At 33.6% G+C, this 27068-nt stretch overlaps 1 protein-coding gene and 2 long non-coding RNA genes across 9 annotated transcripts in view; 1 reads left to right on the top strand and 2 right to left on the bottom strand.

The window, feature by feature from the left end:
• LOC125615244 overlaps positions 1-27068 on the bottom strand; it is an 82440-nt gene that overhangs the window by 36395 nt on the left and 18977 nt on the right. The gene's annotated exons all lie outside the window — the stretch shown is intronic.
• Positions 1-27068, top strand: part of Mipol1 (mirror-image polydactyly 1) — a 326985-nt gene that overhangs the window by 296785 nt on the left and 3132 nt on the right. The window lies entirely within an intron of this gene.
• On the bottom strand, positions 891-26852 carry LOC125615245. The gene is made up of 3 exons (XR_007345802.1): positions 25079-26852; positions 21640-21698; positions 891-3192 (listed from the first exon to the last, which is right to left on the bottom strand). It is a non-coding gene; the product is annotated as an uncharacterized LOC125615245 (long non-coding RNA).

The following is a 27068-nucleotide window of genomic DNA, read 5'->3' as shown; positions in this document are numbered from 1 at the left end:
ATGTTGGTGGCAAATTAATAGATATGAATCACATTTCTTATTTGGGAATGAAACTGGGGCCTGTTAATAAAATTTTTATTCTCAGTAATTGGATTTGAAATTGGCTTCAGATATTTTCAAAATCATTAGGAGAGCAAAAATAACCTTTAAAACTTTTAAATATCATTAAGTAAAAAATGTAAACACAATCAACTCTGCTGATTAAGTAAATGTGTTTAGAAAGAAGTAAGATGAATGCATCAAAGGATTTGTTTTAGCAGTAATGTCATTTGCTCATTTTAAAAATAATTTCTACTTGGGCTGGGGTTGTGGTTCAGAGGCAGAGTGTTTGCCTAGCAATGCAAGGCCCTGGTTCGATTCTCACTACCACATATAAATAAATAAAATAAAGGTATTGTGTCCAACTACAACTGAAGAGTAAATATTAACAATAATAATAATAATAATTTGTACTTAATGAAAATTTTTTTATTCATTAGAATTTGGCCCAGTCTTAAACAACTAATACGCCTGGCTGATCAGTTCTTTAATGGTACCATTTTTCTGATAGATTTTATCATTTTCATAAATACCCTCTTTGATTACTACTACAAAGTGATTATAATTTGTTGCTCTAGGTGTTCTAATTAGTTATTACAAAGTGAAAATCTAAAGAAAAATTTATTGCTTCTAGGAAGCAATAAACTTCTTGTTTAAAGAAGTGTGTTATTATAACTATACCAAATATAAATATTGGAAATTTTTTCAAATCTAAAAAACAAATGTATTTTATTCTAAATATAAAAGAGAGAGAGAGCCAGACACAGTATCACACGCCTGTAATCCTAGTGGTTTGGGAGGCCAAGGAGAGTATCATGAGTTCAAAGCTAGCCTCAGCAATTTAGCAAGGCCCTAAATAACTCAGTGAGACCCTGTCTCTAAATAAAATGTAAAAAAGGGCTGGGGATGTGGCTCAGTGGTTAAGCACCTCTGGGATACCGCAAAAAAAAAAAAAAAAAAAGGTGAAAGAAAATCCCTAGTGGGTGAATGAAGAAAGATTGTTGCACATTTAACAAAGGCCATGATTTAAGTATTTTCCTAATTATAATTACAATAGTAGCCTTTTCATCAGTTTTATTCTTGTTTTTACTCAGCAAATACTTTTTAAACATCAACTGTGTCAAGCATGAGGATAGTCACTGGTGAACAAACTCAGACTACACCTTGACCTCATGAAAAAATAATCTTTCAGGAGAGATTAAGTATTAAAAATCCATATAAGACTATATGGATAAATATATGTATCTTTATACTTATATTGATATCCATATATTATGGATAAGTATGTTTAATGTGATTAGGAAAAATACCCAGAATTTATAAGAGAAAATAGCAGAGAGGTCTAGTTTACATTTATGGTAGGAGAAGAGGTTTTACCTTTGCTGGGACCAGTAATATAAATAGGAATTAATTTAACTAGCAAAAACAGCCTTCCAAATGGAAGCCAAAGCAAAGAACTTGGCTTACTGGAGAAATTAAAAGATCTTTACAACTATGTGAGGACATCTCAGAACAATAAGGATGGTATAGTATGTAGAACTTGGCAGATCTCTTAGAACCCTTTATCCTATGTTAACTAGTTTCTACTTTTAACTTTATCTTCCTAGAAGTGGAAGTTTTGATGAATTTTCATCACGGACATGTACTGATTTACATTTTGAAAAGATTGACTCTTACTGTGTTGAAAATAATTAGTATAGGACAAGTATACAGGCAAAGAGACTTTCTAGGAAGCAATAGCACTGTTGAGAAATCACGATGACTTAAATTTGTGGTGTCAGTGCAGAGGGAAAGAAGTAGTGAGATTTGAGACTTCTTAGATGGATGTGGGGTGTCAAGGAGAGCTCCCAGATACCTGTCTTCATAATCTGATAGACAGAAATACAATTTACTGAGGTGAGGAAGACTACAGAAAGAATAGTAGAAATGGGATAATGTGTTTAACAGGTTGAATTTGAGTGGTATGTGAGACATCCCAGTGGTTATACCCTTTCTGATTTCTTAGTTTCTCAATGAAACTAAGGATTTAAATTTATAATAGTTAATCATTCAAAATCCTTTCTTTTTTATTATTTTTACTTGCTGCATTATAGTTTATACATAAAAGTAGAATTCATTGTGATATATTCATACATGCACATAGTACAGTTTGGTCTACTTTATTCTGCAATTATTCATTATTCTTTTTTAAATTAATTCTTAATAAGTCCATTAAGAAAAATATTTGGATTTAGGATGGGGTTGTGGCTTAGTGGTGGAGCACTTGCCTAGCACATCTGAGGCACTGGGTTCAATCCTTAGCACCCATAAAAATAAATGAATAGAATAAAGATATTGTGTCCATCTACAACTAAAAATATTTTTAAAAAGAAAATAAAGTATTTGGATTTATATTGCTGAACTTTTATATAAAGTTTTCTAATGCAAAGAGGATAATCTGCAATTCTCTTGCCTGAGAGATAACCTTATCATTAGGTTATGTTAGGAAGTCAGATAACATCCAGTGGTGTATTTGATGTCTACAGTACCAGGCATGTTCTCAGAACCTATTAGTTAATGTATTTTTCCTTCTAATAGATTATTTTTATTCAAAAGGTTTTATTGAACCATTGTGCCAGAAATTGGTTTAGATTTTAAAATTGTCACTCACATTTATATGTCATTTGTTTTATGCCAGAACTCTTCTTTGCTATATGTATTTCCTGCTGATCATGAACTTGTAATAAAACATATAGTGGATAGATTTTAACCAGACATGTATATAATTTCAAATCATAATTCTAGGTTATATTTTGTATCAGGGCGTTAAAAATATTTTGCTTGGAGGTTAATATTGGTTTAACTATTGCTATATAGCAAATTATTGTGAAACTTATTGGTTTAAAACAACATAAATTATTTCAGTTTCTGTGGTTAGGCATCTCAGTGTATCTTAGCTGGACCCCCTGGCTCTTGAGTCTTTCGCAAGGTTGCAGCTATTCTAAAGACCTGCCTGGGGAGGATCTATTTCCTAAAAAACTTATGAAACTGTTGTCAGTATTCGGTTCTTTGTAGACTATTAGATTAAGGCTTTGGTTCCTCATGCACTCGAGGCCTCTTTTGATGATTTGCTGTGTGGTCTTATAACATGGCAGCTGGCTTCATCATAATGAACTAGAAAGAGAGTAAGAGAGAAAGAATAAGCAAATAGAATGTTGTCTGTCTTTTGTAACCTAATCAGACATGACATCCCATCAGTTTCACCATATTTTGATCATTAGAAGCTAGAGTCACTAGGTTCAGTCTGCACCAAAGGGAAGGGAGTTACACAATGGTATGACTACCAGGCAACAGTCATTGGGTGCCATGTCAGAAACTGCCTCCTATGAAGTTCATAAAAAGTTTAGTTACTTTTATTGGTCCTTGGGTAACTGAAAATTGGTATTCTGTAAGACAAACAATTAATCATATTTTTTCATGAGCAGTGAAAGTTGTGGGCAAATGCATAATCACAATCTGACCTTGGGATACTATTCCAATCCTCTGAAAGTCTACAAGGTCCTGTCTAAAGAAACCAAAGGTCATGGCAGGGTCAAAACTTCTAAAGAAAACACAGCTTGAGCTAGAAAGTAAGTACCAAGAATCATGCATATTCAGATACTGATAGATTGTGAACAGGGCAATTATCAGAGTACCTCTGTTGTGTTGTCAGTCTAGCCAGCTTCCTATTTATATATTTGAATTTTAAGATTAAAAGTGCCACAGGTAGTGTAAAAAAGCAATACAGAAAGAATTAATTCTTATCCCTTTCAAATCAACATTAACACAGAGAAGAATCTGAGTCCAAATTAATCCAACTTTTCTAGTAAAAATTAGAAAAATTAAATAATAGAGAAGGGGTATTTATTAGTGTTGAATGTACAAAGTAAGTCTGTTATTTGAATGCATGCTGAGGTGTGGCAATTTCATTGGTACTTGAGATCTGTTTGTTGTTGATAATTAATGCAAGTCAGTAGAAATGGAAACTCAATAAAAAATTTGAGTAAACAGGGACTGAGGTTATGGCTCAGCCTAGCATGTATAAGGCCCTGGGTTTGATTCTCAGCACCACATATAAATAAATAAAATAAAGGTCCATCAACAGCTAAAAAAAATATTTAAAAATTTTTTTGAGTAATCAAATACAAGTATCTAAACACTGAAGCTTATTTTAAAAAAAAACAAAAGTATAATTATTAACATGAAAGGTTACCAAAAAATAATTTGAAATAAGATGAGCATTATTATTGCCACAATAGAAATGTCAGTGCATGGACAGCTGTTAAAATATTTGGTGAAATAAGGAAGAAGAATTTCAAATAGTAAAAGGATAGAAGTTGAATAAGAATAATGCCCGCCCTTTTCATGTACATTGAATTATTGGAATGGACTTCCAATAATAGAAAATTCCCTTAAGCTTATTTCTTTCACTGTCTAATTCGATTATTAATCAAGTAGGTACTATATAATATAGCAAGCACTGAGATAGATACCAGGAAGTACAGGTAAATAAAATTCAAGGCAGCAACACCCAGAGTCTAACAAGGGATAACAACAAATAGAGCAATCACACAGAAGTGTGTGTACTGAGGAGACACTTAGGAAGGACTCCTGTCTCAGACTTGGATGAGTTAGGAAAGGTTTTCTAGTTGTGGAAAACATTTGTTCCATTAAATATCCCAGTTATGTTAATAGAGGTTTTTATTACCTATCAGTGTGTGCATAGAAAAGGAATATAAGGGCTGGGATTGAGGCTCAGTGGTAGAGCACTCGCCTAGCACGTGCAAGGCCCTGGGTTTGATCCTCAGCGCTATATAAAAATAAATAAAATAAAGATATTGTGTCCAACAGCAACTAAAAAAATAAATTTTTTTTAAAAAGAAGGAATATAAAATTGAAGATTCCACCCCCCAAAAAAACATAATTTTAAAATACTGACTTTGCTATAGAATGTGTGTGTGTGTGTGTATAAATTATTCAGAAAACCTAAGCAGATCCATATTCTTCACTTGAATCCCTTGGGGTTATCAGTGTTTCAGAATTTTCCAAATCTTACAGAGGAAATATGGTGTATATTCTCTTTATTGTGTACCTCCATTTGTTCCAGAAAAACATGCCATAATCAAACACATGCAGTAACATATATGAATTGTCTCCCTAAATCAGGTCAGATTTTGGTGCTATATGAGTTTGCAGCAAACTTATAAATATGCTTTGGGTTTTTCAGAGCTTTCTGAATGTGGAAACTATACATTAAGGGATTATGAATATAGCATATTTGTCCATAAAAAGATAGTTGGACCTGATAAATTAATAATAAAGACACTCAATGAAAATTTTATATTGTGCCTATAATACCAATCTGAAATTACCATGAAGGGTCTCAATCAGGTCTGCTCCTCTTTGATGTTGTATTGACTATCCCTCAATAATAGAGAGTATCAATGGGGAAAGATAGAAAGTATTTATAATGGTTTATTTGTTGCAGGAGAGATAAGGGCATATCAAAAGTTGTTTGTGACAAAAGAGTCACAAAAAACTTGATAAGTATTTTTAAGTATGGTTTTTAATAACTATTGGTCTCTCTAAGCCTCTAATTGGGCTTAGTTGTTTACATGCTACTTTCTGCTGCTGGTCAATATAGTAACTCTATAGATCAAGCCAAGTTTATTATGAGGGATTTGTCACAACTGGAAGTTTTTGATATTTCAACATTTTTCCAAAATTTTATTCCAGTATAAATTGTTTTCCAGAATCATACAAGACAGTTAAGTTTTATTTTTACTGAACTACATAACTACCAATTTATTGAGATAAGTAAAATGAAAAAGTCAAATACCAACACGTTAAAGGTTTTTGAAAGGATTTGTGATTTTCTCTGCAAAGATGTTCTTTCATTGTAGCCCCCATTAGCTTTTTTTAATAAAGTCATATATATATATATATATAACTTTGTTTTAAATTTATTTATTTATTATGTGATGCTGAGAATCAAACCCAGTGCCTCACATATGCTATGCGAGCGCTCTACCACTAAGCCACAACCCGAGCACCACCACTCCCATTAGCTTTTGAAGGATATGTCACTAAAGGATAGGACAAGATATAGACATAATTAAGATTACTTATAGCCTCAATTTCTCATTGGAAACTATTTTGACTTCTCCCCCACAACTTTCTTCACAGTTTGGTGAATGTAATCATGATTTCAAGTAAAGCATTTTGCCTGTTCATAACTAAAAATTTGTACTGGTGTGTCTAAGAAAAGTGAAAGCAACTGTGTATATCTTGATAGTGCTATAAAATAATATAACTTTGAAATTTCAGTCTCTTCAAAACTATCAACTCTCTAGAGACTTTCAGAATTATAATTATTAATTTTCTGTGGATATAAAATTTAATATGAAGGGCTGGGGGTATTACTCAGTTATAGAGTACATGGTGAGCATGTGATAGGCCCTGTGTTCAATCCCCAGCACCAAAAAACAACCCAAAACTGTATAATTTGAATCTTAAAAAAATTAATCCATATGTATACCCTTTGTAGACTAGAGTGAAAGCTCTGAAAAAAGGAACTTGGGATTTTTAAAATTTCTTATACGAGGAATGCTATCAGTGAATAGCCTTCTCCAAACTTGTGTTTATGTAGTTCCTTTAATCTGTAGGGTTAAGAAATGAAATGAAGTGAAATTTTAAGTTTTGAAAAATAACAAAAATTTTGTTAAATATTGCTGTTTGAGTCAATATTTTCACTACTGTGACTGAAAGACCTAACAAGAAAACAGAGGAGGAACTATTGATTTGGAACTCAAGGTTTCAGAGGTCTCAGTCTATAGGCAGCCAACTTCTTTGCTCTAAGCCAAGGATGAGGCAGAACATCATGGTGGAAGGGTGTGGACAAGGAAAGCAGCTCAGGACATGGCAACAACAACAAGGAAACAGAGAAAGAAAGAGAGTTCCACTCACCAGGGACAAAGGCATATCCCCAGTGACCCACTTCCTCCAGCCACACCCTACCAGCCTGTAGTTACTGTCCAGTTAACCCATTCAAGTGTATTAGTGCATTGATTAGGTTAGGGCTATCCTAACCCAATCATTTCACCTCTAAGCTATCTTACATTTCCTCACACATGACCTTTTGGAGGACACCTAATATCTAAACCATCACAATTGCCAAATATTGTTCTTTTAAAAACTTGTACTCAAACTATTACTATTTGCTGATGGCATGATTCTACATTTAGAAGATCCAAAAAATTCCACCAGAAAACTTCTAGAACTAATAAATGAATTCATCAAAGTAACAGGATATAAAATCAATACCCATAAATCAAATGCATTTCTTTTTTTTAAATATATTTTAATCGATGACTACAGTTAATAATGACATATTACACATTTGAAAATTGCTGAAAGTGTAGATTTTAAGTATTCTCACTACAAAAGATGATAAGTATGTGAGGTAGTATATATTTTAATTAGCTCCATTTAATCAAATGCATTTCTATACATAAGTGGTGAATCCACTGTAAGAGAAATTAGGAAAACTACCCCATACAAAATAGCCTCAAAAATACATAAAATATTTGGGAATCAATCTAACCAAAGTGGTGGAAGACCTCTACAATGAGAACTACAGAACACTAAAGAAGGAAATTGAAGAAGACCTTAGAAGATGGAAAGATCACCCATGCCCTTGGATAGGCAGAATTAACATTGTCAAAATGGCCATACTACCAAAAGCATTAAGCAGATTTAATGCAATTCCTATTAAAATCCCAATGACATTCTTCATAGAACTAGAAAAGGCAGTCATGAAATTCATCTGGAAAAATGAGACCCAGAATAGCCAAAGCAATCCTTAGCAAGAAGAGTGAAGAAGGAGGCATCACAATACCAGACCTTAAACTATACTACAGAGTCATACATAGTAACAAAGACTCTATGGTATTGGCACCAAAACAGACATATAGACCCATCGTACAGAACAGAAGACACAGAGACAAACCACACAAATACAGTTATCTCATACTAGACAAAGGCACCAAAAATATTCACTGGAGAAAAGATAGCCTCTTCAACAAATGGTCCTGGGAAAACTGGAAATCCATATATAACAAAGTGAAGTTAAACCCTACTTCTCACCATGCAAGAAACTCAACTCAATGTAGATAAAAGACTTAGGCACTAGAACAGAGACCGTGCACCTAACAGAAGTAAAAGTAGGCCCAAATCTTTACCATGTCAGCTTAGGATTTAACAAGACTCCTAAAGAGCAAGAAGTAAAATCAAGAATCAATAAATGAGATGGATTCAAACTAAAAAGCTTCTCAGCAAAGGAAACAATAACATGAAGAGAGTGCCTACAGAGTGGGAGAAAATCTTTAGCACATGCATATCAGATAGAGTACTAATCTCCAGGATATATAAAGAACTAAAAAAAACTTAACCCAATCAATATATGGACTAAGGAACTTAACAGACACTTCACAGAATAAGAAATACAATCGATCAATAAGTATATGAAAAAATGTTCAACATCTCTAACAGTTAAAGAAATGCAGATCAAAACTACTATAAGATCTCATCTCCTGTCAGAATGGCAATTATCAAGAATACAAACAACAATAAATGTTATTTTTTTAAACTGTTTAAATTTGTATAAATTTGGGGGGAAAGGTACACCCATACATTGCTGGTAGGGCTGCAAATTGGTACTACAACCCTTATGGAAAGTGGTATAGATTCCTCAGAAAATTTGGACTGGAACCACCATTTGACCCAGCTACCCCACTCCTCAGTTTATATCCAGACTACTTAAAATCAGCAGACTACAGTTGTGACCACTTCAATGTTTATAGCAGCTCAACTCATAATAGCCAAACTATGGAACCAACCTAGGTGTCCTTCAACTAATGAGTGTATGAAGTGAATATGGTATATATACATAATTGAATATTATTTGACCTCAAAGAAGAATGAAATTATGACATTTGTAAGTAGAGAATATCATGCTAAGTGAAATAAGCCAAGCCCAAGAAAACAAAGGCCAAATGTTTTCTATGATATGCAGATGCCAAGTCACAATAAGTTGTGTGTGGTGAGGACGCAGGGAAGAATAGAATTACTTTGGATTAGGCAGAGGCGAGTGTAGGGAGGGGAGGAGGTGTGGGAGGTAGGAAAGATAGTAGAATGAATCGGACTTTATTATCCTATGTGCATATATGACTACATAACCAGTGTGATTCTACATCATGTACAACCAGAAGAATGAGAAATAACTCCATTTATGTATGATGTGTCAAAATGCATTCTACTGTCATGTATAACTAATTAAAACAAATTTAAACTGTTAAAAAAAAAAACGCATACACAGTAAGCAATCTATGCGAATGCTCACTTCCCCAAGTCTTCACTATATAGTAATTTGTTAACCTTCCCATTTGAGAGGTAAAAAATTGTGCCTTATTTTAACATGTATTTCTTCATGAATAGGGTTAAAGATTTTTATATTAACAATGTATTTTTCTTTTGATATGAACTGCCCATTAATGACCTGTTTGCATTTTCATATTGGACAGTGAATCCGTTTTTATTTATTTCTAAAGACACTTTGACTAGTAGGTAAATTAGTTTTTTATTGTATATACTGTAAGTATTTGTCCATGCTTAAATTTGTGTAGGTTAGTTTTTTTTTTCAACAGAGAATTTCTATTTTTCTTTTACTCTGTCAGGTTTATTTGATAGATTGTGGTGTTTTATGACAACTGAGGCAACTGGCCTCCTTTTGAGTTGCTTATTTAAGGTTTATTTTTATAAGTATTTATGATTACCGCAAAAAAAAAAAAGAGCATTAGAAGGCTGGGGGTGTGGCTCTGTGGTAGGGCACCTGTCTGGCATGCACAGGCCCTGGATTCAATCCCCAGCAAAACGCGCACATCTACATATGAAAAAAAAAAACACTAGAATTATTTGTCAATGTGATCTTTGTGTACTTTTTGTTTTCTTTTAGTAAGGAGTTTTTATTAATTAGTTCAGTAGATAATAGTTTTAATACTTTAATGCCAATTCAGATTGGTTTATCTTAGCAAATAAACTATTTAGTCATAGTCCTTCAGCCATAAATCTCTTCTTCCAAAACAAATATCCTTCAAGGATAAAACAAACAGGATCAAAACGTAATGAGAGGTCTGAACTCTTAGATGCTAGATTGACTTCATTTGGGTGTGGGAGATTAAAGGAAAGCACCTGAGATATCCCTGACTGTAAAGGAAATCTTTCTTTAGGTTCAAATAGTCTTTTTAAATATTGTAAAGACTTAATTAGGAAAATTGTAGGGTCTTGATTTATGTTGTTTAAAAACAATGAAGTAAGTAGTTCTTCCATCTTTGTGAACCATGGGTCCCTTAGTTTTTCTTTCTGGGAAACTTATAGCTATTATGAAGTAAAATTATAAAATATACATAGTATATATTTCTGAATATAAATATTACAGCTACTTTTAAGCTTCATTCTCTCTGTCAGGCTTATAAATATCCAAACCTGTGGAAAGTTCAGCAAAAATTGAGAATGAGAAAAGAAAAAAAAATAGGTTACATTTTTCTCTCTTAAATACCCACTTGTTATCTTTAGTAGTTATGTTCATGTATTTATCTTTTTTTTTAAATAGACTTTCCCTTCTCCTTTTTTTTTAATATTTATTTATTTTTTTTTTTTTAGTTTTCGGCGGACACAACATCTTTGTTTGTATGTGGTGCTGAGGATCAAACCTGGGCCGCACGCATGCCAGGCGAGCGTGCTACCGCTTGAGCCACATCCCCAGCCCTCATGTATTTATCTTGATTTAAAGAAATATTAAATATCTTGATAGGCTAAACATTTGGAAATGCTTACTTACCCATAATATTCATAACTTGGCATTTTTACAAAATGTTTTATATAATACTTACAATTTTATAAACTAAATGTATCACTTAACATTTTGACACATTTATGAAATGACATCTTTCTGTCATATATAATCTTAAGTGCCTTTAAATCTCTTGTATGGTTGTACCATAAATCATTTAAATAGATATCTGTAGATATACCATTGAAGAAGTACAGATTTTAACTCCCTTTTAATTGCATGGAAAAGAAAAATAGGGCGCAGGTTTTTCATAACCCTTCAAAGACACTGGTACATAACAAAGCAAAATTAGGCTTTGGAAGATGGAAAAGGCAGAGTGTCCCATCAAAGATCTGCCTGCCATCATTTGAGTACATTGAGAGAAAAGTTTAGAAAAGGGTAATAGTTTGTTTTAAAGATATAAGTCACTCTCTGTTCTCAGTAAGCACATCAACATAGTGGACCAGCACTTTTGACAGGTTAAAGTGAATGATTAAAGTCTTTGTGTGTATGAACTTAATGTTACAAGCACTACACATTTGGAAATTTTTGGCACAAAGGTGACAATTAAGCATAAGAAAGCCAGGCATGGTGGCACATGCTTGTAATTGTGGTAGCTTGGGAGGCTGAGGCAAGAGAATCACAAATTCAAGACCAGCCTTGGCAACTTAGGGAGACTCTCAGCAACTTAGCAAAATAAAATAAAAATATCTCAAAATAAAAAGGACTGGGTATGTAATTCAATGGTAGAACAGCCCTGGGTTCAATCCCCAGTACCAAAAAAATTAAATAAACTCCTTCCACGTGTTCTTTCAAGTTTCCATCATCTTTTTTTCTTGCCATTTCATGGTAAACATAAAAATTGGTTTTTATTACTCAATTTAGTGTTCAAAATTTATCTTATCACATTTTGGAAAGAGAGAGAATTTTAGTGAAAAACATGGACCAAGTTGAGGGAAAAGAAAAGCAGTAAACTGGGGTTTATTTTCATCTCTTTCTGTTACTACAAGATAAACAGAAAGACAACTAATCAAAAAACTGTGTCATGTATTAGCACTGTTTTGAATTTGGTGAGATATATTGAAAGTGTGTCATTCATCTATTGTCCACAAGATGTTTATAGCATTAGTAGTTAATTTGGGTTTTTGTTTTTTCTTTTTCAAAATACTGCTACATTTAAAGTACTTATAGCTAAATAATTTGAAGAATGCACAGATTTGTACAAGTGACATCATTGAGATAAAAACAATCTTGTCATAATATATTTATATTTTCTGCATCGTTTATTTTTTATTTCATAGGATAGACTGGTACTAAGTAATCTGTTCATTGTTCAGTGCAGGTAATATCATTTGAGAAGGAAGGTTTCAGCCATGGAGAATGGGTGGGATATGAATAAGCAGAAGGGAAAGAGAGGTTAACAGAGAGGAGAAAAGCAGCATAAATAAAGCACAGAGAGGTCCAGAAGTCGGTCTTGCAGGAATAGAAGTTCCTATGGGATGACATCAGATAGGTGATGCAAGTCTGAATTACTGAGAGCCCTCAAGATATGCAAAGACATCTAGATTCCATGTGATAGGGAATTAGAACCCATTATAGAGTTTTTAACATCAGCAATGATAACTGGATGAAAATATCATGTTAGGAACATCAGTTTCTGTCTCAGCTTAGGAGGATTAATTGAAGTAGTTGGTGTTAGAGGCCAAAGTACCAGCTAAGTAACAATCATAATAACATAGTATAATAATAAGACAAATGGTGTGCTGGTGTGGACTGGTAGCAGTTAGAACAGAATGAAGAGATTCATGTCAGAAACACTATTGAGAAAATAAGATTTGGTGAAGAGATGTGAAAGGTAAAGATGTCAGTGTTTTAAGGTTTTCTGCCTGATAGGGACAACGCAGTGCCATTAATAGAATGTCTTTAGTTCAATGCTAAGAACTAATTTCACTTTCTTTTTGTGTATCCCTAACTTATAAACTTATGAGAAAAAATATTAAGTTGAGTTTGGGAACAGTACTGCCAGGTGGCAGATATAAAACTCATCAAAATTGGCTTCCAGAAACTGAACAGCCAAAGAAGGGGAAGGCTTCTTCGGATTCTTCTCTGAGAGTAATAGAAATACCCATGAGAATTTCTCTGGAACGATGGCAATTTAGATTCTATAACCCCATTTCCTACATAATTAAACTCTTTCTGCAGAGTTTAGTACTAAAAGTCAGAATGTCCAAAGTTAGTCTGAATCATAAAGATTATCTTAAGAGCTGTATCTCAAGCCATTCAAAGATAGGCCAAATGTCAAGGCTGCGGCTTGAGGTGTCACTCTTCAAAAGGCAATATGTAACTCTTCTGCTGGGCAAACAGCAGATCAGTTCCTGAACTGATGTCATTCAGGTTGGGAAGAATTATCTGAACCAGCCTGGTGTGTGAATGTTTAAAAGTCCAGATATAAGCAGCTGAAAGCAGCATGTAGAGAGGATTGTACTAATTATTTTGTTTAAAAAATGCACAGGAAGAGAATGAGCTGTTAGCAAAGATTTATAGCAATTATTCATTAATGTTACCAGGCAATTTGCTCCAAAGTTTAGGTAACAAAACACATACCAGAGGAGGTCGACAGTACACATTGCCTAAACCTAAACTAATCTAAAGAAAAGCACCATCCGTTATAATATTCATATATCATGTTTTATCGAATCTTGGAAAATCCTTAGGGATTTTATCAGAAGGCAAGCTTGAGGCTATTGTCTGCCAATTAAGATAAAAGAATAGTTGTCATTGGCTTTTCAGCATATACTCTAGTACTCTATGAATCATAATCATTGTAAATGAGTCTATATTGTCTGTGTTGCCAATTTCAAGTAGTTTCTGGAATATAAAGATCTATATTATTAACAGTACAAATGATGTAAGTCTAAAAGAAAACACATAAAAAATCCACCTTTGCTAATAAATTACTCACTATAAATAAGTTTGAATATAAGTATAATTCATATTTAAGACTGTTAGTCTTTGATGCAGTTTAGTGAAGAGTGTTCTGTCAATTCGAAAGTTAATGTGTCCCTATGTCACTATCTTGCTACCGAGGAATAATCTAGATACTAAAAAGAAAGCCTATTAATCCTTAATACTACACTTTAACACATAAAAGAAAGATGTATGTGATTTAATTTCAAGTCATCTATGGTGCTCAAAAAGTATTAACTGTGAAGTGAATGGATATTAAAGAATGGAAATTACATTTACAAGTGGCATATAAAATCAGAAATCAGAAAAAAATGAAACTTGGTCAGAAACTCTAGTCTTTGTATGCATCCAGAACTCTTTATCTACAAAGTACAAACAAATGTATAGTACATATTTGTAATACAAACTATTTCAGATAACTGAATATGTAAACCTGTTCCATTCTTCAACATAAGTGGCATAGGCCTTTATAACATTTTCATATTCTATGTTGTTGTGATAACATGACTATTTAAATGAAGTATATTCTGTATTAAGTATGCATCATAAAAATTTCAAAATAATCTGCCTTTTCATGGTTATGTTACTTAACTAAATTTTGATGTTTTACAAAGATGGATCTCAGTGCAAAAAAAATTAGGACTCTATAAAATATCTAAGTCTAGTAACATACAACTTTCAACTGCCAAAAAGAAGCTGTGACTACCTAAATGTCTAGAAATATCATGAATGAGATTATACTTCATGCTTCTATTCATTATATGCTTATCTAGAAACCAAGGCTTAATTCTACATAGGAAAAAAAGACATTAAGGACAATATAGTTGAGTAGATTTAAAAACAGTATTTAAGAAGGAAATAACTTGTCACTCCTAATTTTTAACAAAAAAACCTAAAAATAATGGAATTGTGATGTTTAAATTAAAACCATTTCAGACTAAAAGAAATAAATGTTTTCTATGAGATTTCAGGTGTTACTAAAGCAGATGTTCAAATGGATTGTCCTAGAAGCTGGAGAACAGGGCCAAAACACAAATGCCAAAATAAGAAAAAAAGAGGAAATTTCCTACTAATCAACATCCTTTTTAAAAAAAATACTATTAATGTACCCTGTTTTGTTTCTTAAAAATCAAATAAATTTTGAGTCTAATAGCTAAAATAATTATCATTTGTTTTTCATAATTCTTATTCTTATTTGTGACTCTGATCCTTCTCCCATAGAAGATGCAGAAGCCTATTTTGCTATTTAAATTACATATAAGAGGATGTGAGGGGAAAGGGAAAAAAAAAACAAGAGAGAGAAATGAATTACAGTAGATGGGGTAGAGAGAGAAGATGGGAGGGAAGGGGAGGGGAGGGGGATAGGAAGGGAATAGAAAAGGCAGCAAAATACAACAGACACTAGTATGGCAGTGTGTATAAACGTGGATGTGTAACCAATGTGATTCTGCAATCTGTACATTTGGTAAAAATGGGAGTTCATAACCCACTTGAATCAAATATATGAAATATGATATGTCAAGAGCATTGTGATGTTTTGAACAACCAATAAAAAAAAGAAAATATACAATGATGAACAAAATATATGTTGTCCCTACCCATGTTATGAGGCCTCATGGGGCTCCTTCCTCCTACCCTTCTTTCTTCCTACCTTTCTTTTTTCAGTACTGGGGAATGAATCCAAGACCTCACACATCCTAAGCAAGCACTCTATCACTCATTATTTCTTTTTATCCTTTATTCCAATAATTCTATACATCTTTTTACACAGCAAAATAGTTTGGGAGAAAGGATCATATTAGATTTGATTAATTTGGCAGTTATGATAGAAATCAACACACACTAATTATTAAGTAGGTTTAGCTTTAAAACTAAATATTGTTGGCTGTATTTCCCAATGGGGGGCCCCCACTTTCTTTTTAACACATTAGATCCAGCCAATAATGCCAAATGATAAATTGTTACTGGTGTTGAGTTTTCCTGGGCATTTTATATATGATTTAAATATCCTTTTATATGCAAAGTAAAAGAACCCAATAAAATTATCACTTAATTCATTCTGTTACCTAGATCACTTTCTAATGTTAAGTTAGAGGCTTAAGAAAAATAGCTCTATTATCTTCTGTTAATACTTTCTTAATAGTGTCATCTACTGCACTGCTACTGCCATGGACTAACTGGAATTCAGTGGACAATCTAGACATCTAATTTGTGAAGTACTAATTAAACCAGACAAGGTAGTGCACTCCTGTAATCTGAGCTATTTGGAAGGCTGAGGCAGGAAGATAGCAAGTTCACGCCCAACCTGGGAAATTTAATAAGACTCTGTCTCAAAAAAAAAAAAAAAAAAAAAGTGGTTTTGTTTGTTTGTTTTAAGAGCTAGGAGCTAGGATGTGACTTACTGGTAGAGCACCACTGGATTCAATTCCCAGTACTGAAAAAAAAAAAAATGTACATATGCAAAATCTTAATCCCTGGGCAAAATTATAGGAAGTTACTATTTTAAAATATGAGAATTAAAATAAAACTACCTTAGAGATACTACAAAGAAGGAAATATCACTTTAATACCTCTTCATGTTCTAATTTTTATTTTATTTTTTAATTTTTTAAAAATTTTTTTAGTTATTAATGGACCTTTATTTTATTTATTTATTTGCGTGCTGAAAATTGAACCCAGTGCCTTGCACATGCTATGCAAGTGCTGTACCACTGAGCCACCACCCCAGCTCTCAAGTTCTAATTTTTAAATGGGCTAAAATGAAAGAATGCAGTTTTACAAATTGTTATGTTTTATGTCTGATATTATCTTTATTATTAATCCAAATACTGATTGATTAGTGAGCCTTATTTTTCCAAGTTTACCTAAGAGTAAATATTAGTCTATGTATAAAATACAAGTAACTTTTCAGTGCCTTGTCTACTTTGGGTCTTAGTGCCATTGAATAAGGAATGTATGTAATCTAAGTGCTGTTGAATATACATGTACCAAGATTTTTCTATAATCCACTTAATCTGAAAGATAAATCTATGTTCCTTGCTTAATTTCAAGGTGCAAAGCAATTCCTTAGTGTTAATATGAATCTAAAAGTGATGATAAATAACGCACGATAAATAAAATAATCCAGAAATTGTGAGGTCTATATAGCTTATTCCCACATTCTCACTATTTTCCTATGTCCTCACTCTCTTTCCACGATATTTAAAATCTTAGAACCACTTGAGAAGGAATCATAGGAATCTTATTATTTCATAGCTCAATATGGCTAAGAACCCCTTCCCATGGTCTATGTTTACAATTTTGTTTCAGTAAAAAGACTTCATATGACATGTACGTACAATAGATACCCCCTAAAAACCTGTGTAGAATGACTGTTTAAAAGGTGCCATTCACAGTATGCCTGGAAACCCAGCAGCTTGGAAGGCTGAAAGGTTTAAAACCAGCCTCAATGACAGCAGGGTGCTAAGCAACTCAGTAAGACCCTGTCTCTAAATAAAATACAGAATAGAGCTGGGGATGTGGTTGAGTGTCCCTGAGTTCAATCCCTGGTACCAAAAGAAAAAAGAAAAGTGTCATTCACAAAATATTGGTTAAATATTTCTGAATGAATGAATGATAATAATTTATATAACTGTATATGAGGAGCTGAATTAACCTAACCATATCATTTCTTTTTATGCTTCATTCCAGTAATTCTAGATATCTTTTTATATAGTAAAATATTTGGGGGGAAAGAATTGAATTAGACTTGATTAGTCTGAAAATTATGGTAGAAATCAACATACTAATTATTAAGTAGTAATGATGCTTTAAAAGTAAATGGCTTTATTTCCCAATTTTTCTGGGTATTTTTCTCTCTGTTTTTTTTTTTTATACATGTTAGATATGGCCAATAGTGTCAATTGATGACATATAGTGACAATCTTATATGTAGACAGAGACGACAGTCACATTTAAGAAAAAAAGCAAATCTCAAAATATATTTAGCTTAATAACTATCATTGATACTTGAAATTCCTCCATCAGAGATTCACGTATTTGAGTTAAATAAAATATATAAATGCAGATGCCCTTTTTGTTTTGTGAATAACATTGTGTCAAAAAGTTAGGGAATGTGTTAAGGATTATTGTTGAGAGCCACAGGCGAAGGGGCCCCAGCAAACTTCCAGCTGCCAGCTGATGATTGGCTCACAGCCGCCCCAGCAACTTCTAGCTGCCAACTGATTGGCTCATCTGCCGTGATGCTCATTGGGCTGTTTCCCTGCCCTTTCAGACCACGGAGCTGCTCATTGGGGGACTTTTTTGGCTCCGCCCACGCGACCCAGCCAATCGGCCTCAAGAGCAGGAGGAGTGGGGGAGGTGGAGAGGCTTGTGGGAAGCCGGTGGTGGCAGTTGGGCTCTGAAGGTTTTCCTGAGGAGCTGTTTTGTTTGGCATGTGTGGTTCTAAAAATAAAGTTCGTTTCTTTTGACAAGTGGCTCCTGAATTGTGCCCAGCCAGACTGCGGCAGATTATTGAGAGGATAATATGAGGAAACTAGATTATTCAATGTGAAGAAGAAATGTGTCATTGGTAAATTTCTGTTTTTTTAGTGTCTCTCTCTCTCTCTCTCTCTCTCTCTCTCTCTCTGATTCTCTAATGCTTAATGCTATTGGAATTCCATTTTAATCGTTATTATTACCAAGTTCTTTTAGCCTTCACTCTGAGAAATAAAGGAAAACTTCCATTTTCACAGTTCTATACCATGACTAGCCTAAATAAAAGTTACTTTGACCATTTGATAAGAGGTGTAGAGAAGAAATGACCCAAAATCATTTTGAAAGCCATGATAATTTTATAAGCTTTACTTTATAACCATTGTCTTCTGTTTGAGATAGTGAAGGGTGTGAAAAAACATGTTTATTTGTTTACAGTATTGATTTGGGACTCATCATTTTTAGGTCAAAAACTAGAGCCAAGAATACAATGCTTCTGATGAAGACTGGCTTTTTAAATAAAACACAAGTATATACTCTGCTTCAACCTACATAGTCTCACTCCAAGTGTTATAGCATTTTTGTACTGATAAAAAATTTTATGTCCAATAACATTAACAAGATACTGAAGAGATCCGAACACAGTAAATAAAGTAGGTAGTAAGAGGACCTTTTTTAAATACATTCTTTGTTTTCTTCTTAATCTCAAAGATCTTGATATGAGGATTAACAGAGAAGCCACCTTTATTCTGTTATAGCATATCCATGTAGACTTTCAATGACACATTAACTAGGCTAAGATTTTTAATGCAGTCTTTTGTTAAGGAAGATTTAAAAACATTGGTAATATTTTCCAAGAATTAAACAATAGTTTTTCAATTTGTTCGGGATAAAACTCTTTAAAGTAATATTCATTTAGGGTCTCTTTTTATTACCTATTTATGATAAAATGTTTGTAATGTCCTTTTAAAAATATTTTGACATGAATTTATGTAGTAAATAATTGCCCTCTACCCTCTTTTTCCTTTAGTAAATTGGCATTTTATAATCATTTTGGCTTTCTATATTTCTGCTAGTATCAATTTTCTCACTTTTCCTAGTATAATTACTGTTGGAATTTTATCTTAACTTGATATAATATGCAATTCTAAATGAATAAATTATGTTCATGCTGAAATTAACCACAACCCATTATTTACAGTGAGATTGCTAGGGCAGGAATGGTGGCACACACCTGTAATCCCAGATACAGGAGATTTAAGAGGAGGAATCCAAGTTTAAGGTCAGCATGGCAATTTAGCAAGACCCTGTCTCAAAATAAAAATTCTAAAAAGGGCTAAAGATGTAGCTCAGTGGTAGAGTGTTTGCCTAGCATACACAAGGCCCTGTGTTTGATTCCCAAAACCACAAAAATAAAAAGCACTGAGATTGCTAACAGATACAAAAATGTTTTAGGCTTAAAATTTTATAAAACAAGATCACTTTATAAATCCTTTTCCATTTAATAGTAAACTTGTCTTTTTTGGTAAGGCAGAATCAATAATCACAGTGTCATCACAGTATTATCAAACTGTAATATTTTAAAATTTATGATTTGATTTTTATAAAGTCAAAACCAGTTTTGAAGTGAATATGTTTTGAACCTTCAAATATATTTGAAGTTTTGAAGTGAGTTTATCTCAAATGTTGAGAAGAAGGTACACTAGTCATTAAAATTTAATTTAAAGTGCTATGTACTGTGAATCATAATAGGAATAATATCAACTTTAGTAAGCAGTGACCTACTAACACTACATTTGCCAAATATCATCACAGCTCAGAAACTCTTGATCCCATGTCACAGATCATGGAACTGTATGATTTTGGTTTTGGATATATGTAAAAGCTCAAATTAAACCCTTTGGTACCCTAACTCAAATAATTGCCAGTGACTCAGGATAACATCTTGCATCCAATACAGTTAGTTTAGCTAGACCCACCTGGTCTTTCACTAATCTGCTCACTAAGAACTTAATAGGTTGTGGCAGCCAAGCTGATTCTAGTTCCTATTTAATGGGCCTAGCTACATCTTAGGAATCAACCTCTATAGCTAGTTGGTAAAGAGAAATAATACAACTCTAATATATCTTGATTTCAGCAGTATTTGACAAACTGTCTCAAAATATTTTTGTGGACAAGACCAAAAATTATTGCACAGTTCAGAGAAGTCATAACTAATTGAATATTTATACATATTATATTCTATAAGGTTCTAAGAGTTTTCCTCCTTATACTTGATTTTTCCTGTTCAACGTTTTTCTCATTTCCTATGTTAAAAGCAATAACAGTGGTCTTATTAAAAGTACAAGAAGTGATAGGCGACTTAAGGATACAAGACATAATAGTTGCTGGGAAAATAAGTTAGAATTACCAACTAGCTCTTACAGGGAAAACGTAAAGTCTTACATTTAAGATCATTATCACAGTAGAATAAAATGTGGTCACAAATTTTGGGGGGCGGCTGCTCCTGTTAAGAGGAAGAATCCATTTCCCCATCATTTGAATCTATGCAAGCTGTGATTTAAAAAAAAAAAAAAATTGGGGGTAGTTGTAGACAGACAGCATGTCTTCATTTTATTTATTTTTGTATGCGGTGCTAAGGATCAAACCCTGTGCCTCACACATGTTAGGCAAGTGCTCTGCCTCTGAGCCCCAGCCCCAGCCCCACTATGATTTATTTTGACCAAAAAAATAAACAAGTGATGTTTTATAACTTCAGAACAAGGCCTTAAGGGCCTCACTGATTCCATTTATTATGTATTACTAACTTCCACTCACTAAGTTAGTAAATCTGGTCTTGTTTACTTGAGAATAAGGTACCACGTAAAGAGAAAGTCCTAGCAAGAAGTCAGGAGTAACTGTGAGGCATATGCCACGTAGCCCCAGCTGACTACAACTGCATGAATGATTTCAAGCAAGACTAGCAGATGAGCAGCCCAGCTGAACCAAGCCCAAATAGACGCGATTAAATAAATTAGCTATTGTTTCAAGTCAGTAACGTGTAGGTGGTTTATTATGCAGCAATAAATAACTGAAATAGTAATTGTATATGACAAAAAGAAAGACTTGGCTTGGCTTTGCCAACAAAGCAGGCTGGAGTATTAGTGTGTGAATCATTTGCCCCAAAGCTCAATGTAAGCCAGTGGTGAAACATGGCATCATTACAGTAGAAGTGAATGTCCTTCCTGATCAAGAGAGAGATAAGTTCTGCTTACCTTGGTGATGACCAGACTGGATTACTACATAGGGCTCAATATTTTAAAGATGTGGCATGCTACAAAGATACACAAAGAACAGCAAGTAATGGTAAGCAGTCTGTTAACTTTAATTTACAAAGCCATTTGAAGATTAGAAGCATTCTCCTGGAAAAGCACACACACACACACACACACACACTCAGAAAAAAATATGCTAACTCTTTCAACATTTTAACAGTTCCTCATATAGGAAGTCAATGAGGTAATGATTAATCTTCCAAATAGTGGAATAGAAAACAAATTTTCTATTGAAAGAAGGAATAATTTTCTGAGAAGCTAATTAATATTCAACTCGACATTCTTTTCATTTTCTACTAATTTTTGTTTCTACTTTATTCACCATGACTTTTTAACCTACTCTCCCATCTACTTCTACTGTCACCTTTTCACTTATCAACTTTCTCCTGGTCTTTTTCAAATGTGACTAGTCTTCCTTTTTTTCCTTCTCAACTACATTCTTTTCCTCTTTGATATTTCCTTTTTTCTTATGTGTGCTTTTGTAAGCATATGTGTTCATATTTATATGAGCATGTCTTTATATATGCCTAAATATGTATATATGCACATTTTGTATGAATCTTCTGTGTATCTTAGTCTGTATTTTTATCTTTTTAGCTATGGCTAAAACTGAGCAAGTTTTGTATTTCATTAGTCACAACTTCTGCATGGGAGAGTGGGTAAGCCCCATCAATTATCTGTCCTCTCACACAATTCTTTGCTTCTTCTTTCCTAGTATTCTCTCCTCCTTTTTTGCTCTACTCTTAGCTCTTTTCCGTCTTCCTTCTGGAACCTTCTTTCCATTGTTACAACCTCATGTCTGTCCACAACTTCTGCACTGAAGGCGACACACTCACTTTGTGCCTGAAATTTGACCTGACCAAAGACATTTGTTCTTAAGCCACCCAATACACACTAGTCTTTCTCCCATACCCTACATAATAAGAAGTAGAGCTCTTCTGGCTCCCTGTTATAACTTCATATCTTCTTCATCCATGTAAAAACACTTCCTTCCTTAAGGCTTACATCATCTAATCTGATCATCCCTATTCCTCTTCTTTAATGATTTCTACTGATCTCCTGTCAATGCTATTCATTTAATGTCGGTCTCAGGCACCTGATTCAATTCCTTCCTCTCTACCCCAAGTTCTGCATTCATGCTAAGAAACTTCATTATCAGTGTCAACAACCTGTGTTGTTGTTTTGCCTCCTGAATGTTAATGACCTTTATCTCTTCTCCACTTAAACTGCACCCCAGTCCTTGTCATCAGTCAAAATTTTTTTACATCTGAAATCTTAAGACCCAAATAGCCTCTCTGATAATAACCACAATATTATTCCAAAGACTCTTGCATTTTAGCCTCAACACAGATTAAAACATGCAGTCAATTGCTCCCTCCATTTTTTCCCTAGACTAACAGTCTTTTCTAGACTTGCTTTCTTCTCTACGTAATCTGTAATCTAGGTTTGATCTGTCTCCCCAGGATACTCAGTCTCTTTAATCCCCGTATCTTTCTCAGCCCATTTGTTATACAAGTCATAAACTCTGAATTTCTTATATAATTTGCCCTCTCCATATCTACCCCCAGTATACAGAGCTAATGAGGAAATAAAGTGATATTACTATGATGATCAATGTCTTCTACAAAATGGTAATTCTAGCTATAGGTAGACTGTCAATACCACCTAATAGTCATCTTACATAGCCTGATACTTCTCTTTCTTTTCTTACTAAACCCTCGCTATTCTCTTCTACCCTTTTTCCTCACCCTGTACTTTCAGCAGAGATCTGTGTCTCCTACTCCATGGGAAGAACAGAATCTTGCAGGCCTAATTTCTGTCATTTTCCTTCCTCACACCTACAAAATTATCCACAGCTATAATATCCCACGTCTTTCCTTTTGGTCTCTGAGGAAAAGTTGTCCAGTCATATTTTATAGGATTATCCTACAAATCATGCCTATGACTCCATCCTCTGTGACCCTACTTTAAAAAATATCGTCTTTCTCCCTTATGTTATAATCTTTCCATAGTCTTCTTTTCCATAATCCACAAATATATTCACATCTTCCATTTTTTAAAAAAATTCCTTAGCCAAACATTTCCTATAACTATAATCCTCTTTACTTTCTAGCCAAGTTCCTATAGAAAGGTTTATCCTTCACCTTTCCTTTTTCACATTCCACTCATGCTTCATCCCACTTCTATTGAATCATTAAAATTGCACTGAAAAGGTTATCCTTTCCTGTTTAATCAAATAGGTATTTTTCACTTGGATCTTATTTAAGCACTCATTTAACCTTATTGATCATTCCCTTCTTGAAGTTCTCATCTTTCCATTCTGTACTTCTACTCGCTGTCCATCTTTTACTTCTCTGACTATTCTTTCTCAAATTCTTTCCCTGATTTCTTTCTCTTACATATTTGATTCATTTTGGTTCTATCCTCTTTCACTGTCTTCTTCTGTTTTATTTCCCTCTCTAAACATTTCCATTCCCATGGCTTTAATTGTGAGCAAAGTAAGACCTATTCTTGACCTACCCACCTGCCATCTTGCACCTCTTATCTCACCATCCTGAGAAATGATGCCATTGGTTGTGCTTGATACACATCAAGTTTTTCCCACCCCTGAACCTTCATGAATTATTTCCTCTGCCTGAAATGCTCATCCTAGCCCTGTCTTCACTCCACCTTTTCTTGAGGTGATAATTTCCTTCTTTTCATTTAAAACTTAACAGTCATTATCTGGAAACCTTTACAGACCTCTCCTCTCCTTTCCAAGCTAGGTTCTATTTAATACCTGTGTTTATTCTTTTATTACAGCATTTACCAATAATGTATTGGTGTTAACCGTATAAAGGTCTATTTTCCCACCTTGCTGATCCTTATAAGTAAGGACCATGACCTGCTCTTTGAATAATCAAAGCCTAAAACAATGTCTCTTACATAAGAATTACCCACTAAACACTTATTGACTCAGCTGAAATCTATATAAAATTCTTTCTTTAACAGAACTCTTATATCCAACCACCTATTTAACATCCTCACTTACATGTTTCATCAGTACTTAAAATGTAAGTAACAGAATGAACTCATCCTCACACACATGTTCTCCCCGGCAGAAATCTGCTTTTCCTCTCCATTGCCTTGGTTAGGGTATCACTATTTACCTAGAACAGACACCAGGGAGTCAGCCTTCATGTCTTTTTAATCCTGTAACCTAGATATCTTTTATCTCTTTCTTCCCATTCACATTGCTGCTCTGCTCTTCAAGTCTATAATATTTTGTGGTAAAATATTTGTAACATAAAATTTACCATTTTAACTAAGTGGCACTAAGTACATTCACATTGTTGTACCCCAGGATTTTTTTTAATAAGGAGCCATCTGGTGTTCTTACCTCTAGGCTAAGGTAAGTTTCCGTTGCATCTATACATTCTTCCCAGTGTAATCTTTCTAAAATTCACATGAGTGCTGGGGGTATAGCTCAATAACAAAGTGCTCAACTAGCACATACAAGGCTCTGGATTAAATCCCCAGTACCTGAACAAAAAATATATATATAATGAAAATGACATTTTTAGATGAACTGGAATGTTTTCATTATTTCTTCTGAGTTTTCATAGGTTCAAGTTGAAATGAGTGAAAAAAAATTTTTTAAATACCAAGTTTTTCTAAAAATTTTCCAGTGTAAAGGTTGAGTAAATGAATGATCACAGTAATCAAGATAAGAAAGACAGAAATATGTGTGGGAGGTAAAGTATTAAGTTTTAGTTTAGCTAATGCTGAGTATCATAGTTTAGATAATGCTGGTATTAGCAAGAGGATATATACTGAAAACAGTTGCATATGTGAGTCTGAAACTCAAGAGAATTTTAGAATAGGGGGCTCTGGATTTGGAAGTCATGATCATTTAAGTGACATCAAAGGAGCAAATATCTCCTGAGGCATGCATGAAAAGACATAAAGAAGAATGATAAAGCACATCAACATAAAAAAGACCAACAAAACAGCCATAGCAGTAAAAGAAAAAAACATATCACACTTTAAGTCTTCTTATCCTTCTGCCATAATTGAAAGAGAACAAGTCCTTTGATACTAATGACATTCCTGAGGTGGAACATTTTTAGTGATTTTTGTCTTCTCTGCTGGAAGGATGATTGTTATCCATCTCACTTGGATATTTCCGGTTCCTTCTGCTGAAGAAGGATTTTAAAAAGTTAAACATGTTTGATGGGAACAACTAAATAATAGGAATGCTTTTGCTGGAGAGAAAGTTGTCTAGTCAATAATTCTCTTATGCAATTGTACCAAAACTAGTGCTCTTAGCCCTAACTCTAGCCTTTTTTCTATTTCATGAAGCTCTTTGGAAGAGATCATTCAGTAGTATGTAAAGCACTTAGAACCTATTTTTGTGAACTATATTATTTTCTTAAAGATATTGTTGATTTGGACAGTGAAGAATAGCCTGCAGGCAAATCCTGCAAGGTGCTCCAGCAGACACACACACCGACCTTCCTGTTGGCAGAGTCTCTGGCAGGTGTATTCCATTCCTTACAGGAAGGAATAGGTGCTTTATTGTATTTCAGAAGTCAGTAAGCTTTTGCAAAACTAAGTAATTGACATTTTTCTCATTTCTGAGATCAAATTTTCATAAATCGTTCAACCTGGATAAACTGAGAATGTGGTTGATCTAGTAATTGTTGAAATACAGTGGAGACATTGCAAAGCATGATATTTAAGTATTTCCTCCTAGTTGCTTACCTTAGAAAGATATAAGACTTCTAAATGGAAAAAATGCCCTAATGTATAAAAAGGAAACGAAAGACAAGCCTATCTATGAAGAAGCCAAAACAAGCACAATACACATTCATCTCAGTAATTTGGTATTCCAATGATTCTGAATTTGTAGTAATAATAATCACAAGTAGAACTTATTTTTATATTATGAAGAAGTGTTTTTTTTTTTTTTGCTAGTTAGTAGCTTCAGTGTTATTATAAGTACGGAATGTATTTAACCAACTTGAAAGCAATATTTTCTGACTCTTACACACACAAAAAAAAATGGTATTAATAATAGCTTGTCAAGATTTCTACCAGGAACCTGTGTTAACAGTTCATTCAAGTTACTATCAGAGTTTAGCAATAAACTTACAGTGTAGTTTTGTGATTTATACTAAAATTTTTATCCCCCACATCCACAATTTAAAGTTTATAAAAATTTGCCTAAAAGGATTCATTGCAGTCCCATGAAACATAATATTCAGAGTGTATAATATTCAGGTAGCAAATAGAACTAGTTTTTGCCATGAGGAAAAGCTCAACTAATATAGATTCATCTATGAAGGCAGTGAATTTTTCCATGAATCTTCTAGTAGTACCTCTAGACG

This window comes from Marmota marmota, unplaced genomic scaffold, assembly GCF_001458135.2.
Source record: "Marmota marmota marmota unplaced genomic scaffold, marMar, whole genome shotgun sequence".
Lineage (NCBI taxonomy): Eukaryota > Metazoa > Chordata > Mammalia > Rodentia > Sciuridae > Marmota > Marmota marmota.
Note: the sequence above shows the minus strand (reverse complement) of the source record. Positions and strands in the feature narration are given on the sequence as shown.